At 38.9% G+C, this 20,097-nt stretch overlaps 1 protein-coding gene across 2 annotated transcripts in view; it reads right to left on the reverse strand.

Annotated features, from left to right (window-relative positions):
* Positions 1-14,192, reverse strand: part of gcgra (glucagon receptor a) — a 30,198-nt gene extending 16,006 nt beyond the window's left edge. For both annotated transcript variants that reach the window (XM_020610499.1, XM_020610498.1), the window contains exon 1: positions 13,938-14,192. The gene's annotated coding sequence lies outside the window, so the exon portion shown is untranslated. The remainder of the gene's footprint in view (positions 1-13,937) is intronic.
* Between the last annotated feature and the right edge of the window lie 5,905 nt (positions 14,193-20,097).

Genomic DNA, 20,097 nt, shown 5'->3' on the forward strand with positions numbered 1-20,097 from the left:
CGTCCTCTTTTCCACTGACCATTATGCATTTTTGCAATTGCAACTGAGTGCGCTTACTATAACAAGCGTGTAAAGGTAACGATAAATCCTAGCGCAGTGCGATTTTGGTGTCAATAATTGCAGGTTTTTCATATTGCACCATCCTTCCACAATGTTCTTGTAGCTTCAATGTACAATGTGAAAAATGCTCTTGTAGCTTCAATGTACAATGTGAAACTATGGAAAAGCTTTCTAAACATGGATGAAATGCTGGACACTTTGATATACAGTAATTTGCTAAATCAATAAATCCTCTCTCAGAAGGATGAGATTGCATAACTACAGTCAACACTGTCCCTGACTGCTAACTAATTAACTAACTGCTAGTACAAGAACATGGCTTATTTCAGTCAAACCAAGTCATATAAGACGATTCTCCAACCTTACACAAAGGCATCAGCTTCCTCCTGTGAGTGCCTATTTTGTGGTGCAAGCAGGAGTGCACTCTCCAGCACAAGTGGTTTCCATTCACTGTTTTTAAAAGTGAGGGTTACACAGATCATGAGCCAAGTCAGAACCAGCCACACCTCCAGATAAAAAAGGTTTACAGCTTTTACCACAGAATGAACAGATTAGTGGTCTAGGGCTTACAAGCCTTATTTTGAGACAACAGTATAATTGCAGTCCAGCAGTTTCAGGAACGAGCAGGAACACTGTCTGTGGTCTCAGCTTGGCAGGAGCAACACTATGCACATACTCTAACTCATTTGTCTCTGCCCATGTACTTGCTGATATTCAGTGTAGTAAGAGTTAAAGTTCACATACCACACAATTTTGGGTGTTTTGGCAACTTTCTGCACAACAAGAAGAAAGGGATTACATTACAGTGTATCTGTGTGTAGGCAGTGCCTCTAACAGACACACACAGACAGGGATGGAATTTAAGTAAATATATTTACTTATGTTTTGTACTTAAATCCAATCCAGAAGTAGAAGAGTACATTTTACTTTAATGTTGCCACCTTAGGAAGCTTTCTACTTGTATTTCACAACATGTCAGAGGAAAATGAACATTTCACTAATCTGCCAGTTATTTTCTCAGTTACTCAATGAATCCTTTTGTCTATCATAAAATTTGTCTTATAACAGTTAATACATTTCAGAATAGTTTTCTGTGCATCTACACAAACTGAATTTACTAATAACAATGATTACAGAGTACTGATGTTGTTTTTTACTGTTAAGTGTTCAAAAAATACACAAGGAAAAGTTGTCCCTTACCAATTAGTACAACAAAGTCAACATGTACTGTTGGTGAGAGAAATGTCAGTGGCTTTGTGCTGTACATGTCCATTCTGCTCTAATTAAACCTCTTCACTGTGAAACACTAGTTAGCAACATAAGTGAGAACACCTGTGCATGTGGACTGTAGGTGTGTTACGATTTCACATTTTACAAATAATATGATATACTGTAATGCATTGTTATTAATGGTTAAACTACAAAGAACTAGTTCCAACTTGTTCTAAATAGATGGGTTAAAAGATTTAGATTCGTTATTTTTTTTTCTGATAATACTTTTATACTTTTGCTTAAGTAGTACTTTGACTGTAGAACCTTTACTTAGATACATTTTTTTTTTACCTTTTAGCATTTTTCCACCACTGCAGCCAGGTAAATATTCACTAGTCGTCACTGGACCCGCCTGAATATCTGCATGAGGACATCGAGACAACCTGAACCGTTCGGCTCATAGCAAATTTTAAATGCAGTCATTTCATCAGGGGAAAAAAATACAAACCGGTCAGTTCTACAAAAAAATAAAGCACAAAACATTTCAAAGTTCTCTCTTGAGAGTAAAAATGCTTTGTCACAGTAAAAAAAAAAATCTCCCTATCACATTCACATCAATACACACAGATCTGGTGTAAACATATAATCAAGGAGCAAAGCAAACAGCTTTTTCACCTGTCGGCACTTGCAAGGTAGTGTGGCAAGTCACAAAAACAATCCTCACTGTGACACTTACTAAAAGCTTTATCTGTGCCAAAAGCAGTTTGTGCAGTTTGTCGTGTCAACGGCCTTTCATGTGAAAGGATGTGGCTCAATAAACGGCAACAACAGCGACTATGTTCCAGCAGCTGAGTGATTCAATGATGCAGCTGTTTTCCATTACAGTGCATCAGGGTCAGGTCTGATAGAACAGCTCTTCTAAAGTCTGGGTTGCCTTGTGCTTTGTACGTTTGTGTTTCTGTGATGCTTTAACACTGTAAAACGTCACTTAGTCCTGATGAGGGCTGAGTGCAGGGACAGGCGCCTCTGTTCGACAAACAAACACTGTTATCAGGAGCAAGACCACATGGCACACCAGCCTAATTAAGTCCAACAGGGAGTAGATCTAAGAGAAATAAACAAATATAAACTTAAAGCAAGACGAACATCTCTTTCAAACACACACACACACGCACGCACACACACACACACACACACAGTTTCTCCCCAAGCAAAAAAGTTACTATACATGCAAAATCACACAGGACGAGTAGAAGAAGACACAAACAGATGTGAAAAAAGGACAATCAACACTTTTAGCACACATGATGACACTTCACAGCAAGACTAATGAAACTGTTCCTGATCAATGGTATGTGCAGTATCATAAAATATACCATTAATAGAAATAAGGGATGAGGCTCAGAAACTAAACAGAAAAGACAGAGGAAACATAAAGAGAAGAGAATGACTCAACCCTAACTCCAAATAGACCAACTGAATTACCAAAGAGTCTGGTTGATCACTATAAAATGTCTCTGCTACCTTGTCGCTATTGTACACTCAGCTCTTATAGATGCTGGCAGATGATGTTTATGTGCAGCAATCCCTTGTTCTCCTCTATGAAACTCTGTCACACTGGAATTTCACTGCCATCGGCCTGGAATATATCAAACATTTGGAGGAAGAGGAGGTTTGTCATTAACAGTGGCATAACTGCACAGCATAGTAAATCTCTTAGACCTTATTTAGCCAGGAAAGTTATGCTGTCAAAAAGAAAAAAAAACTTAATTTGTGTTCAGGGGCTGCTTGATAGAAATGCAGACATGGGTCATTTGAGAAGTGGAATCTCAGAGGGAATCTGTGACATCCAGTGCAGATGAGTTCAAATGTTTCTTCTGCATTTTAATCTCAAGCTATTTGCTGTCTTTGATTCTATAACCCACATTTCCTCATGTGCAGCAGGAAACAGGAACATTGCAATTTATAATAATTGTTCTAATAATTAGCAATCTGTCTTTATTTTCAATTCTTGACAGATACACTACATAAAAACACTTAAAATGCCCTTCTATCTGCTTACAGTCACATTATTGTGTGTTATAAACCATTCAGTCTACATTTATATACTGCTTATATATAGTAAATGGGGGGTTAAAGTGTGACCCCGTATTCACACAGGCTCAGAGGAATAAACAACAAATAAATAATAACATAAAAGGCTGTGACTTGCTACTTTGCTCACCAAGAGTTTCCCAGCTGGTTACCTTTAACCTGTGTATTAACAGCAGGTCTCTAAAATAGCTGGTGAAGTTCCTCAGAGATGAACGTAGTGTTCTCCTAAGTGAACCGATATAACAACATGTTTTTACAGTACTGGCCAATGTTTCAAAAATATTAAGCAACGACAACCTAATAATCATCTGAAGAATAACACTGCCATAAGCAAAGGCCCGTGAGATCAAATGCTGTAAAGCTTAATGCAAAATTTGTTGGTCTAATGTGGGATTCCCAGTGTGAAACATAAAATAAACTGAAGTGATCTGTCTCTTGTTCTCTTGGCTGCCCCCCCGCCTCTAACATTTGTGTTCCTCTTCTGTGCTACCTCAACCCCATTTCTCACACTTAGCATCTGTGTCATCCTTAATCTAAAATAACTCAATTCCATACTATCACTTGGCAGAGAAAGCAAAATGACTTATCTGCTACCTCTCAACCACACAACCCACTTGTGCAGCAGAATGGCACACCAACATCAGATGCTTAAAGCCATTATTGTATAAACATTCCTTCAATTCTGTAAGGATCCCAGAATCATTTCAGTTTGCCAGAGGTGCCTGATTTGTGCTTTGTCACTGCATTGCTGTTGATGTTAGTAACGTGGAAGCAAAATGTACCTCAGTGTGTTTGATGCTAAAGAGCTGTCAGTGCTGCACAAAGACTGTGTGAGGCATTTAAGGCAGCAGTGTTGACATATATAGTGTCATGTATTCTCCCATGAAGAGCTACGAGTTCATCTATTGCAAATGACCCCAGTTATGAATATCTGTTGCTGTGGCCCAGACTGCTTGTGTGGTAAATACATTTTATGTACAAACTCAAATCAGGGACCTCAGTCTGAGATAAAGAAATTAAAAAAAACATAATAGAGAGCTAATCCATGTTGTCAAGCACTTCTGAGACAGGAAAGACCTAGAGCATTATCATTTCCTATTTCTGTACATTAAAGATGTGGTTTATACACTGTAAAATAACATATCCTTCCTCTTGACAGTGAGTTAGACTGACTTGGATTGTGCAGCATCAACCTCTTCGCTCCTTCATGAGAAAATGTGCTGCAAGCCAAGCAAGATATCAACATGTCACGCAACAGAGAGCAGCAGAGTCAGCAAGAAAAAAAAAGCAGCTCAGTTTCTAGAAACATGTTAGAATATGTTAGAATAAATCTACAACCTCCATTTAGTTCATCTGGGATCTGTAAGAACTGTGGGGATGTAAAAAAATGAAAAGATAAGCATTAGATTATAAAAGTACAATTTATGACAGAACGCTGTCTGTTTATGTGGCTTAGCAAAGCAGGTCATGTAATAATTAAACACAAACTACAGCACTACTGGACTTCTGAGGACCTTTCATTGACTGTTCTCTCCCTGATAAGCATGAATTTAACCAGCTAAACCCATCTAAGTCAAGGTTGTAGCTGTTGTCACTGAGGACTAACCAAAAACAAAAGATGAACCCTATTATTAGCACTGTAAATGGATTTATCTAGGACTAATCTCTGGTGAAATATTAAACCTTGTAGCAATTCTAACCTAAAAGATGGGAAAAGGGGATGCAAAGAGAAGTGAGATTGAATTTAAATATGCATGTCCTCCACTCGATCATACTGTATGTTTGCAAATAAGATCCACTGTGAGGTTTGACCTGAGAGAGCTGACAGTGCGGCCAAGGTGACAGGCATGAATCAGCCTTGAGAAAAAAGAAGCAAATAAATCAGTCAGCCACAGATACAGTAGGTGAGGGGCATCATGAAAGGAAAATAAACACAGCTCTGCAAGCCTACAGTATGCACGTGATGCAACGTCTACAGATGATACAACAAAGTACTTTATAACAACAGTTAGCACATTAGCATGCTGAACTAAGATGACAAACATAGTAAACATTACCAATTTTTGTCAAGTGAAATGTGCAGTTTCACAAATCAACAAGTGTGGCTACAGACTCTCTGGGTTTTCAACGAAAACTGAAATGTTAGAGAGCACCGTGTGACGTTACAGAAACATCGGCTGAGCGCCAGGAACACTCAGGTACAGTAAGTCAACAATTTTTAAAAAATCAGTTTGATCAACATGAGGGTTCTGTCCCATTCTGTGCACAAAGTAGCAGCATTGATTGCTTGCAGGGTCACATACGCCAGTGAACTATGCATAATTTCTATAACCCTATGAAAATAATTCTTGGTTAACATGTTTTTAAGCAGTGTTTATCAACAGGTACTTTTGAACACAGCTGATTATGTCAAAAAAAAAAAGAAGAACCCAATCCCTGGGTGCTTTCCTGTGTTCTTGTAACAGCCCACAGCAGGGAGTGCATGAGACTGTGTGTTACATATGGACAGAGGTCAATGTGTCCCACTTGTGTACACAGCATGTGGAGGCCCATGGCTCCAACCCCCCAAGTCAAAAACACACTGACATCAGCAGTCTCTTTGGTGATGCAGGAGAACGTGTTGTTTTTCACCTCCCACTAACAATCACCACCACTGAAAACCGAAGAGAAAGGTTTCATTCGTTGAAAGAAAACAGGCAAAAATGCTCCTCTGGAAGGTATTAGTCTGACACCGTCTGCATGTCCAATCCCTTCATTTCTTCCCGGCCCTCTTTCCGAACTATTTGCCTCTTACAGTACTAACAACAAGCAGCACTGCAGCAGTAACAACTGATACAGTAGCTCATCAAGCACGAACTGCACCCAACTTACAGTGAGGAGAAGACTATTCTAATCAAAATTTATGAATGTTACTCCTATGATCATGGGCAATTTACATCTGCCTATGTGATAAACACCCACTCCTTCTGTGGTTTCATAGTTTTCAAGTGAATCTGGGCACATTTTCTGGTAGAGAACTGCCAAATTATGATCTAAAGTTCTTGGATGCAAAAACAACAAATACTCTGAAGACATGATTCATTTCATGAGCAGTGGTTTAGTTTATGACTTGTTTGGTTTCACAGTTTATCAAAGCTGTTGAAAGGTGAACAAGAAACATAATGCATGTGAGTTCTTCTGTATGTTTTTAGTTTTCCAAAACAAATCCATAATGCTTAGTGTTTATTGTAAATATTACAATTAGATTTTTTTTTTTTTACCAGAAGCATTTTCTGTGATTCGATTCTTTACATTGATTCAAATGGAAACACAACAACATACTGTACACAGTCTGGGGACATAGGGTCAAATCTGCATGAAAGAACTATTGGACCAAATCCTTGGTTTTTTTTAAGTCAAAGTCTGAAAAATCTTAAGCAAATATGCACATTCAGCTAGGAAGTAGTAGACATAATGAAAGTAATAAAACCTTTCATCCTAAATTGAGCGGTGGACCAGAATATACAAATCATTTGTTTGTGGCTGGAGCAAAGTTGTGTTAAACCCGAAGCCCATGGCAATGGTACGGTAGTCACAGTTTCCAGTTGAATAGTTGTTCGGATAAAGCGACTGTTGTTTGTGCTCTGTGCTGTGATAATTGGCTGTGTTAGGGTGCAAAAGGAGCCACACTTGACCCTTGACCCACACGTACTGCAAGGGAGGAGGGGGTATTTTTAGTACTTCACTATGAGTACATCTGAACAAATAGAAAATGGCTCAATACTGTTACCGTGTCCAGGGTTTACAAAACAGCTCAGAGTCACAAAACCTGTCCTTTTATCTTTTGAAACCTGTTGCCATCTCTGTGCTGGTATCGATTCTTCTGCAACAAATCTTTTTGCTCCACTCTCCACCTAGCATGGAAATATTTCTGTGTGCAGTGAAGAAGAATTTACTTCCCACAGGACTGGCAGGTTGAGTCCCCCACCAAGTGAGAAGTGAGCCAGACATGAATACAAGTGCTAGGTTTCAAAATCTGAAATCTGATCCACATCTTGACCAATAGTGACCCCTGAAGAGCCATGTGCTCATGACTCTGGCTCAGGCAGCACTGGAGCATGCATAGTATCTCAGTCCATCTACAAAACCTATGCTCTGATTGAATTTAAGGGGCAGGTTGATTGTCACTAGATTATTATTTACCAGAGACATTAAGAAGTTAAATACCAATGTATGGAAGGGAGCAATAAAATATCAGACAATTGGCCCTCCACTCTCACTTCCTTACCTTGTTCAAGGGTGTTGACAGTTTTAATGACTCCAAATACTGTTTAGATTTTCATTTAGATAAAATTTATCACTTTAAAAATCAGCAGAATAAAAACAGTTGGTGTATATAGATGTAATCCTAGTGGACTAGTTTCAGGTTACCTGTTTGGTGTTTTCCTGCTGTGAGTGAATGCACTTACACTGAGGTGGGAGGAGAGGTGCAGCTGAGGCTGGGTTTATGTCAATTAGGCAGTGTGAAAATGTAGAGAAATTAGTTTTCCAAATAAGATAAACTCGGTATGTGGCTATAACTATGAATATGAATATAGGGCTGTCACATCTGACGATGGACAATCTGTTCAAATGCAGCTCTGACACCAAGTACACGTACAATAATTACACATAGGCACATAAAATAACACATGAAAGCAGTTCATGATAAATAAACACCCTGCAAACATCCCGATCAATCATCTTACAAGCATTAATGACAGTAGATAAAGTCAGCTCGACCTCACTCACAATTCAGTTCCAATTTATTGTCAAGTTTCAGGCCTTTGTTATTATCATGGGGATATCCTTTGTGTTTTTCTGCAGTTTATGACGGTTTGATCATTAGCTGAAGTGTCAGTTTAGTGTATATTTCCTTCCACAAAAAATGTGGATGTTCTAAATTTCAGTTGAACTTATAATAAATAATCTTAACTGTTTAAACTATTATGCTTTAATGAGCACTAATACATGAAACAGGAAAAAAGCCATTGTTGGAACTTGTTGAAAAAAATCTGAATTATTATGCAAGAAGCACATTCTCTGTAACAGCTGTTGTGTAACGAGTAAACATTATAACTAGGTTAAAAATTCATTATTAATGACAGCAATATAAGCAATGACTAGGCTGAATATTGATTTAAACTACCAGATACAGTTTTTCCTCAGTCGCTTTGCATTTCTCAAATCTTCTTTGATATTTGTTAAACAGCAGGAGCATTTCACCAGCTCGTACATCCAGCACCACACAATGGATTACATGCGAAAGCGTGTCACTTGCTTAAAATCCTTAGTTTATCTCTCAAAAATAAATACTTATGTCAATGAACATGCCAGTGCTGTCAGAATGTAAAGTCCTTGTGTCATTGTTTACCAGCTTAGCAGTCCGAATGCTTTGCCATGTTTTCAGTGTATCAAAGTACTCTGGAGGTATTTTCACACCACCAGGGAACACACTGTACAATCCCCAGCAACCCCAAGCTAAATACATACCGCCCAGAGGGGCATTATGGGGGATCCTGCCAGGCCCTTTCCCCATAAGGGGCTCTGGGGGACCCTTAATGCCCTCAATGCTACAATATAATACCTTTTGATCAACCTGACACATAAGCAACTGATAATGTAGGAAACATCAGACAGTTGTATATAAATATTTGCATGAATTTGCCAAAGAATTTACAATTTGTAAAAAAAAAAATAAAAAAAAACTATGAGAAATTGCTTATATGATGTGCACAAGTGACTTCATGATGTGAAGGTTGAAATTTATGAAAGCGACTGAGAGAAACTATAAACTCTCTTCTTCCCTTTAAAAGCTTAACAGTTGTTTTGGACCTGAAACACACTCTAATCCTTAAACTCTTCCTTGTGGGACTTTCATGAACTGAATGAGAGAAGACAGGAAGGATGTGATTTCCAGTGTTTTAGTGTCTGGCTCATATCCAAAGGGAATGTGGTCAATCTTTGTACTGTGAGGATGAAATAGCTGAGCTTTTACAAAACCAACAATGACTCGATGCACTGGGTTTGTCCCGTGCACCTGGCTTTGCTTAATTTACTATATTACAATTGGTTTCTTACATTTGGTGTGTAAGTGGAAAAAAAAGAAATTACAAAATGCTTTCTAAGTGTGGCAAGCTCCATACTTACTAAACACAAATATATACATATATAACATAAATTTAAAAACCATATTTAAGCTTCTTTTTGTTGACAACAGCTACAGAAAATTCAGTCTGTCCACCATACGGGGACATGTCATATTGATTAATGTCACCATGTTTCCGCCGTAGAACAGGCAACATCAAAATATTGCCTGGATTTGTGCACAGGGCAGGAAGGTAAGATGTTGGCAGCCACCAAAGTCACAGTAAGTGATGGAATGTGCTGCACTCCATATCTGATTCTGGTCCTGATACTGAGCAGAGAACATGGAGGAAAAGGTAGGAGACACTACCCAGAGACCAGAGCCAGGTCAGGACACCACTCAGATGGGCAAAGAAGGCAACCGTTCCCGGCAAGAAACGAGATCACATTCTGCTCAGCACCGTGGTCTGTATAAAAAAAATCCATCTTTCAAATTTCCAACAATAGGAAATTATAAAATAAATATTGTGTTCATGCCAGCACTATTTTGTTGCTATATTAAGTGAATATGTTTGGTGCTCAAAAGGAACTGATCATTGTTCTGCTAATGGCACACTGCTGGGTGCCCTTGGGAAGATTTAATAAACTCTTAGCTTATCCATTTAAGCCAGCATATGCCTGAAACCGTTGCTCAAAGCAACACGGGAGTCAATGTCTATTCAATAAGCAATCGATGTTTCCTGCTGCTACAGGAAGGGATTGTTCTGATCCTTCCCGTTCAATTGTGTATATAAACACTATGTTTCTGTATATTTACAGTACATGTGTGTGTGACAGAGTACACATGTAGTTTATATTAGTATGTATATAGCTAGATTTTTTTTAAAAGACGAGTCCTAGATGTGTTTAATTATCTGTAGAACACACACACGTGCATGGCTGCTATGGACAGGATTTATTTTAAGGCAGCAGTGACTCTCATTGTTTCTTACAGCATTTTTTAGAAATTGTACATAGTTTGTTTTATAAATGGGGAGTGTTTAAAATACAGTTAATATAAAAAAAGGTCCAGCCTTATGCTTTAAAACAATATTATTTGATCCCCTAGGGACGTTTTGTATTTGTCCGTTTATAGTTTAGCGTGTGTCAACAAGGTATTATGAGTTGGATGGCACACGGGGCGACATGGAGCCCAGCAGCAGCATCCAGACGTTTATCACACTTCTGTTGCAATCCAGAGTGGCAGCACTTTGTAGTGGAAGCTATTCTTAGCCTCAGTGGGTCCATAGTCAGGGCTTGTTGGAACCAGAGCCTGTAGAGCCCCACAGGACATCTGTGGTAACTTTATGGGCGAATGACACCTATGTGCCTACCACCATCACAGGCCACAACACGCCGAGGGTTTCTTGATCATTACTCTCTTTAGTTCTGTCCCGTTTCCTCTATATATGTTCTATATGTCTCTTGTCAGTGCCTACTCTCTTTTTCTTTCCCTCTATCTCAGCTGCATTCCCTGCACCATCACCCAAGAGAAAGCAGAAAGGAGCACAGAAAGAAACAAGCAAAGCCAGTGAATTTCTCTAGGCTCTCTCACTGTCGTCTTCTCACACTGTCCTCTTGCTTCCCTTGTCAAGCGTCAAGTCTTTCATCTCATTCACCTCTCTTTAACCTCAGTCTTGCAACATGTCGATAATTTATTGCACAACACCATCATAGACTGACAAAATGGGTTTTCAGGTGCTAACTAAAAAGGTTTCCTCTCTCTTTTCAGTGTTAAATATCTCACAGTCTACCCTTAAAGCATAAATCAAAAAAGTCAAAGCAACTGGTGCAATGTGTCTAACATTGACCATCAACTGTGAACATGCACTGTCCACTTGAGTGCAGAGTCAACTGATCTCTGTCATGTGTTCTCCCCATCATTGATTTATCCATTATTGAATGTCTTCACCATATTTGTCCAGCATCCACAGTTACCACTGACAGAAAGCTGAATGTTTACAGATAGGACAACTCTTGTCTTGGCAGCCCGAGTATCCAGCACTCAACTCAGCAAGTTACAGATCAAAGATGTGCAGGATGATCAAATGAATGTATGCTCTGCAGACAGCACTGTTATACAGTCCATATCTGTGACCTAGATGTGAGTGTCAGAATGCATGGCCACATGTAACCACAGTAGCACATAGATATCAAGGAACTGTGCGAATCTGTGGCTTATTGCTGACAGATCTGTATCTTGCAATAAGGCCACAAAGCCTCACCCTGATAACGTACAAATCCATAACACACCACAGCAATAACTCATAGCAGTAGCTTACCAGTGTGTTATAACATCAAAGGTGATCAATTTGAAAAGCTTTTATATGATGTTGTGGACAAAGATTTCTGGCAAACATAGCTATATCTTGGTTTCCTGCCACATAAGTACACTGAACGCTTAACACAAATTGCAGATCACACTTTAGGATACTGGATAGATACTGATGCTGTTTTGCTCCTGCCACAAAAGATGAGAGTAGTCAAAAAGAGAAAGCAGAGAGAAGTAATTTTGTCCGTTCCCACAGGAATTCTGATGATATAGTCCTTATCTACTACAGATAAAGACATGAAACAGTGGAAAATCCCTGCTTTGACGAACCTCGGGATGCTGTACAGTACTGACATACTGTAAACAGGGGGGTGAAGAGATCAAAAAGTACTCAGTACTTTTAGCTCCCAGCCCACAGTCTGCGCCATTTAGCCGGTGCACAATGTGCTGTATACATACAAGGATCAAAAATATATGTAACTTATTATCAAACGTGTCCCCTAAGTCCGTGTTATTGTTCAGCATTAGAATCCACAAACATAATGGAACTCACAACCGTGAAAAGTTCACCCTGCTGATTGCAGCAGCACTTAAAGAGCAGAAAATTACTTTATGCATCACACAATTGCACTAACGTATATTCTGTATGCATTGAAACACCTGTACCTCCAGCTAATGTTTGCAAATTGCCACTAAAGACAACATACATCGAGGCATCGCTCATTCATGGAGTGCACCTGTATGCTCAAAGTATGTGTTATGTCACTGCAACAGATGTGTTGGGGTGGAAATGAATATGTTTAGTTATGTCTGAGAGTTGTTTACCTACCAACAGGCACATTTATTAGCCAAAGCACAAGGGACTGAGGGCCCACATGTTGTTCTCTCACTTGCGTGATGCTGCCCATGTGGGTCTAATTAGGATCAAAATCACTCCTGGACAATTAACTCCCATAACAATTAAATTTTTATGTATTCAGTGTTAACATGTTCATTGAGAAGCGCTAATAAGTTCTGCCTGGTACATGATTAGACACTTTTCCACTATACAACACAGGATTCATTTGTTGATGTCTTGCAAAACTGCAAAGTATATTGTAAAAAACAAATATTTGTTTAATGTCGAGCTTGTACATACCCTGGCCTCAGATATTAAAAACACAGTTATTGTTCAATTATCCTTAATGAAGGTGTAGTTATCCCTTGTTTTGGTTGGAGGTGCAAACTGTGTCTTGATTTTGGACTTGGTTCTGCTTGACTGAGTGAATGTGGTCTGTGGCGTGCACTACAGTTCACCTTATACAGCACACAGGGTAGACACCAACAGAGACATCCTACCGCAAAATGAAATGCAACTGCACCTCAGTTTTCATCACAGTTACTGTAAGGTTAAATATTTCCTCTCTGTTTCATCAAAATCTTGCATTTTATTTTTCACAATGGTAATATTTACTTATATAATTTTATAATATAGCATAAGTAGTTATTGTGTTCACTGCCTTTTGTTTTAAGATTAAGATTACCACACTACACTAAAGTTGCACAGATGAAGATTATAAACCTTTGTTTAATAAGTGGAATATATTTTATTTCTATGCAGCTTGATGTAATTTTAAGAATATAAGAAAGTGTGCAGTTGTGTTTCACCAGAGAGAGAAAGCCAACAGACAAGCAATAAAACTAGTAGGTTGAACAGGTGTGTTGTGATATACAACACCGCATTGTGGTGCACATTGACGTCCACTTGTAAAACACACTTGTGGATTTGACAGGCTGCAGACCAAGTGGAGAAGCCAGGCAGACGATCATTTACGTTGCACTACATTTAAACGGGAGGGGTAAGTGACACTGCCTGCAGTTGCTAGAATTCTGAAATCGTTTTCAGAAATTAAATTGTCCCACTAGCCTAGTACATACAAGCCCACCGTGACCTGTAAGGTACTGGGGCTCTGGTATTACCTAGGTTTGTAAGTCTTAGCAATAGTGTTTTGAGCAAAAACAATTATATAATCTCCCTATGATATTACTATTTACTGTTGCTTTTAAACATCTCCCACGGCCTTAATGTTGTTGTTATTATCACATTAGTGATGACATTTAGCTCATTTGAACTCCAAACAGAGACACAGTAAAACTAGAATATGAAGAAACTGACCGTTGGCAGGACAGGATTCCGCTGATCTCCCCGGTCTGTACTTCACTGCTGCTCATCTTCTGAGCAGGATCTGGCGAACTAGATTTCCTCCCAGTTTAACTGTAATCCAACTTTCAAAAGAAATGACCGTCTGCGTTCAGCTTCGGAAGGAAGTCTTCTGTGCTATCGGAGACTGCAAATAACTTAGCAGTGTCTGCTTTTGCACAATAAAAAGTGAACGGTTTAGCTCGGAGTGCGCACCGGTAGGCTGAGTGCGCGCAAGCCGCACCGCTGCGTCCTTGCGCTCGTTGTAGCCGTGTGACGTAATAGACGTGGGATATCTAAACCTGGGACGAGGGGTGTAGTGTGTGTGTGTGTGTGTGTGTGTGTGGGAGCGCGTGCGTGTTCCTGGCCGACTGGGGGCTTCAGTTTCACTCCGATTTTATAATTAGTTTATTGGGCGAGTGAACTCTGCTGGTCGTCATTTTATAAAACTACTTAAAATCCTCTTTTTTCCTTGGCAAGGCAATTTCAGTTTGTCTGCTGAATGGAACTGTTCATTTTATTAATAGGATTTGGGAAATAGTTCTTTACTGTAAATGAGGGTTGACTTCTGTGGGACCACCACTGAAATGCCAGGGCCAGACTGACAGTGAGTTTTTCTTCTGAGCAGAGGACTCATCATGTAAGAAATGTGGATTGTGATTCGGCTTAAGGTCAGACTGATGTGTTTACAAAGGTCTGGAGTGAGCAAGCTACTGGAAATGCATTGAAAACTGTCAGCAGTTCGCCACTGCAGAATTATGTTTTCGCACTGTAGAGCTTTGCCAGATATTAACACTCATTCAGGGGAATTTTGGCTGATCTACCAACTAATCAGTCACCTCACCTCTCACTGAATTTGACCATATATGCCACTGTGAATAACATCTGGCCTAACACCTAACAGCACCTAAATGAAGAGGTAGTAGAGACTGATTTATGCAGTGAATCCTTGAACAAAACACAATGTTTCTCCTTGCAAAACACACACACTTCTTAACCTGAACTTTGCCCATAAACAGTTTCAAGGTTCAAGGACCTTCAGCATGTGTCAATAAGCTCTTTAGGGAAGATCTGCACAGGATTTTGCCTCCAATAAAATATTGTAAAATTGAGTTTGCTGCCCTTCATAATACACTATGGCCTATAATTTCATGCTTGCATTGGAGAACGGTGAATTTGCACTATATGCCCTCCTTTATTATTGATCCTGCTTATTGTATCAAGTGTTGCCTTTGACTTATTAACCCTTTCACCTTTTAGGTAATCTATCTTATGAACTTACTGTACTGATAAGACCCATAAAATAACAATAACAATGTCAGCTGATTCAGTTTCTTCACCTATACATTTCTTATCAGCCATGTGCTGACACAGATGTTAAAAATCCCTGACTTTGAACAAGGAGACATATGGAGAGAAGCAGCTTTTGTCACTTTTGTCCTTTCAGTGTGAAACACAGAATATAGAAGAATAAGACTTAACTGAGTTGTGGTGCTAAAAATGCCCCATGGTTTCTGAGGCCCCAGTGTCAGTCAAAATGCTACAACAGGATTTTTAATTAGCTTGCTTGCCACTTATAGGCTCAGTTTGCCTGTAAATGTTACAGTCTCTTGCTTAACCACTACTAATGTGTGTGTGTGTGTGTGTGTGTGTGTGTCAGGGAGAGCAGTTCTGAGATCATCCCGCAGAGGGAACCAGTGGACCAATGCCAGCACAGTGAGAAACAGCTGAATTAATACAAGTAATGAGACCAACATAATTATAGTTTTTAAAAATGGCTTCCAATGCATAAAAATCATATACATGATTTTCCTGTTGCCTCACTGTGGTCCTCCCTCTGTCGTCTCTGCAGACTGCTATCTCCACATTTTTTATGTCCACTTTGTAGTCACATTACTGCATGCATATCAGTCAGCAACTGTATGCAAGGCAAATATTTGAAGAGAGATTAGCACCACTCCATAAAAGGCAATGTGAACATTTTATGTATATTATGTAAATTAATTAAACTTCTGAGATAAGTATAATGTTTTATGGTGCCTAAGTTACTAAAAGAGATTGTGTAGGATGAGAGCGAAGCTCTGCAGTTTTATGTGACGCCGGTAACAGTTACTTTCCTGTGTTATCAAAGTATTTGTTTACATCAGAATAAATAAATGATGCAAATATAACCAGTGGAACATACTGCTTCTGTAGAGACTTCTGCTCAGACAAAGTAAAATATTTCTGCTATACGTTTCTGCTCATTACCATGACAACTTTGCCCAAATAGCATTGAGAACATTCAGTGCTGAGGTGAAAAAGGTTGTTAAAAACAAGTTGGCACTGGGAATTGACAGGTGTGAGTGCACCACATAGCAGTGTGTTGTTTGTCTGGATCAGCTGTGGCCTTGCCTCTGGTCCTCTGAGTCCTCAGAGACACACTTGTTTTAAATGTCTGGTCATGCTCTTTGATCCTGGACATTCAGATGGCATTTGGAAGGATCATATTTTTCATGTCAAACAATGAGATTAGAGCACTGTGACATACAAAAATAATTTCATAGTTCTGAACCTGATAAAAGGCTTTTGATGTAAAAACGGCATTTGTTCATAACATACGATTCAGAAACTTCTGGGTTTACATTACAGCTCAAGTTCTGACTTTGTTCACTATTAAAATCTCACTGATTAAAAGGCTAAGCTTGAATTTGAAAAGAAGGAGTCTACGCTCGAGCTACTGTAGTGGCATAAGGTACCGCATATGAAGTTGGCTGAGCAACACAATGGAGCAACACACATACATTCCCAAGTCAGGCAACATGAGCCAACATACAAAGAGCCAGTCTGCACTTGTGTCCATTCAAGTATTCGGTGCACACATGATGGCCCGAGTGTTCTTCAGCCAGATCCCATCAGCAGTAATGTGAAGGTGATCAGAACGAGATGATAGATGCTCAAGCATGTTCAAAGGTTATCTGCTCTGTTCTCACCCTTATAATCCTGCGCCAGCCAACTGGTAAAACCATGATTCTCCCTGTGGAGGCAGAGACCGGAGTGGGCAGTACATCTTATCAGCTGGATGTTAGCCACTGCTAAGTGCAGGCTGGGTTCATGGCACTCAGAGAGCTTTTATAATGATGGAGCATTATTGCTTAAATGTAAAATAAAAACATACTCACAGAGCTATTCTTGAAGAAGTTAGAAACATCTTATCCAAGCGCATTAATCTGCATGGCAGAGAACACAGAGTACACCACATATATAGTAAAAATGGTCCACATTAATTCATGATAATATTAGATCTCCCAACAACAAGAAAATGTTTCCTGTTGCTGTAATAGTTGATGAGTGAAACCTCACTTCTTAAAAATGTTACTCAGGCTTTGACAGGAAATAAGTAAATAAATAATATTTGAGATCATAAAGTCAGTGGTCAAACTGGTCAATATACATGAACAGATGGTGAAAACATGATAAAGAAACTGTCAGTGTTACTGACTGCAGGTAACTCTGCTAGTCCACACAACATGTCCACTGCTGCAGAGAAGGACTCTTGAATCAGATACAGAAAGACAAACTTTCTTTCTTTCCTTGATGGAGAGAACTGTACACAGCAAAAGAGCTGCTCAAACAGTGTGTATAATTATTCTGAGAACAGTGACAGGTGTTTATTCCTGTGGACTACGTACGTACAGTACAACAGAGCCCAGCAGTTCATGTCACAGTGTTGAACCGTGAGTGTAAAAATGGTCATTTGGCAGATAGTGTTATCGCCTTTTTCACGCACACTGACCAACAACAACACACTCAATTACTGTACTTCCCCATGTCCCACCCTTGAACCTACAACCGCTGACAATACAGCAGCCCAGCAAACCCGCATAACCTTTATGAAGCTGTTATGGAAAAAGAGATCAACATTCATTTAGAATCATAACAGGATAAGTTTAGTTTTGTATCCACCATGCTGCTGTGATTGCATTATTCAGTCTTCCCAATGCATCTCACAGTTTATGACAAGCTGCAAAGCAAGTGCCTATGCTAACATATAATTTGACAGATTATGCTGTATTCATGCCTGGTTTGTATAATGCTGTGCATTGTTGATGCTCGTGCATTGTAATCAGGTAATCCTGTGGGTCCGAGCTCAAACATTCAGTATACAGTATGTGCAGCATCTGCTTTGTGGGCTTCCAGTATATGTTGCCGTGTGTTGATGGGAAGTAAAACAAATAATTTATGCATTTTTAAAGTTAATGAACTATAAATGATATTAGATGTTAGAATTGTTGAATTAAAACAATTAATTAAAAATGGCAAAAACATATCTGTCAGCAATTTTGAACATTTTTGACTGATTAAAAATTTGCACGTCTGCAGAAATGGCTCCATAATTGTACAGATTAATCAAATTCTCAAATGAATGAGCACATTTGTTCCTGTGAGAGGTAACCACTCATGTTATGCTGCTTAAATAAAATAATTGAGGTGCATACAGCTATTCTACATACTGTATGTCATCACAGTAAAATGAATGCAGTCAAATCAGTTCATTCTTCGGATGATTTGCATTTAATTTGGCTCCAAAATTCATTATCCAGCATCTAAAAATGATTCCATAACTGCTGAAGTGACTCAAATCACAAACATGTGAAGTGTTATTCAAACTGGCAATTGATCTTAAATTTTCCGTTTGCCCGAGCACATCTTGGTCTAACTGAGCCACTGCTGGACTTAACAGGCAGGCACTGTGCAAATGGGATTACTGAGAGTGTAATTACTGCAAGTGTGAAAAGTGGAAAGAGCAGATCAAGTCACAAGCAAACTGATATTTAGGATATTGAATAATTAATCCCATAATGAACTAATTAACAATGTCCTTCAAAAGATTCATGCTGACAATACAATACACACTGATCCAATAACCTTGACACCACACAAATGCATCAATATTGCTACATGACAAAAGTATCTGAACGGTTTTGGTCTCACATAGTTTTCTTTTTTATGTAAAACCTTGTGGTCTGAATTCCTCTGTGTCTGTGTGCTACTAAAGGCAGACAGCTGTAATCCATCATGAAATAGATCTGTCAGTCCCAGGTACTGTTTGTCTTTTTCAGTATAAAACTGTGCTTGGCTGTTTTACTCTGTCATGAATCAGCTAGCCAGTCTTAGCTTTAAAATCACAAAACACCTGTTATGACTTGAAAAGTTAGATTTAGCAATTTATGCATTTACCATCTTGACAAATACTGAATCATGTCCTGCTGTTTAATTCCATAATTAACTCCATTAAAAAGTGATTGCTAAATTAAACTCTGGGCTGTATGCTTGTTGATTAACCACCCAAAGATTAAGGGGCTGTAATTATGATGATTACTGCATGTTAATGCAGAAAGCTGATGGGATGTCCATTCCTATTTTGGCTTCAAGCCATTCAGTTATTTCTGACAGTGTACATTGATGCAAATATCCCATTAAAAGGAATCTTCTCAGTAGCTGTTCACCAAACATCCATTCATCCTCTGGAGCACAGTGCATGCAGTTACTGTAATGATGACATTCATACTGTATCAAAATTAAAACAATTGCTGCACTAACCTTGATGCAATGTGTGCTGCATTGCAGCTTTGACCATCAACTTGTTTCAGTTCAGGGAAAAAAAATATTCTCAGTTTTTTCTCTGTCACTTCCTCTCTCCAAGACGGAAAGGTTTTTGATTAATGATGACTTCTCTAGCATGTGTGCTTTTGATAAAAGGTTTCAGATCTGTTTCTAATTTGAGTTCTCTAGACTGCCATCAAGCACATATGGTTTTTGTCATAGCCAGTGTTATCCCGCACAACTGTTAAAGAGAATGACAGAAAAGGGGCATAGAAATGAGAGCACTGTGTAATATTGTTTCATGCGTATATTTGACGATATAGGTTCATTTCTCTTTCTCCATTATGCTATTCTGTTTTTGGATTCCTTTTCACTCAGTTGGCATTTTATTAGATACACCCAACTGCAACTACAGTTTTTTTCTGAATTGCTAAAACATGTTTCCTGAAACCACCACTCATTTTCTCAAAACCTTAAACACAAATCCAAATACTCAAACTAAATTCACAAAACCTCTGACTCATCTGGCAAAATCAAGCAATTGCTTCAA

Source organism: Monopterus albus, unplaced genomic scaffold (assembly GCF_001952655.1).
Source record: "Monopterus albus unplaced genomic scaffold, M_albus_1.0 scaffold105.1, whole genome shotgun sequence".
In the NCBI taxonomy this organism is placed as follows: domain Eukaryota; kingdom Metazoa; phylum Chordata; class Actinopteri; order Synbranchiformes; family Synbranchidae; genus Monopterus; species Monopterus albus.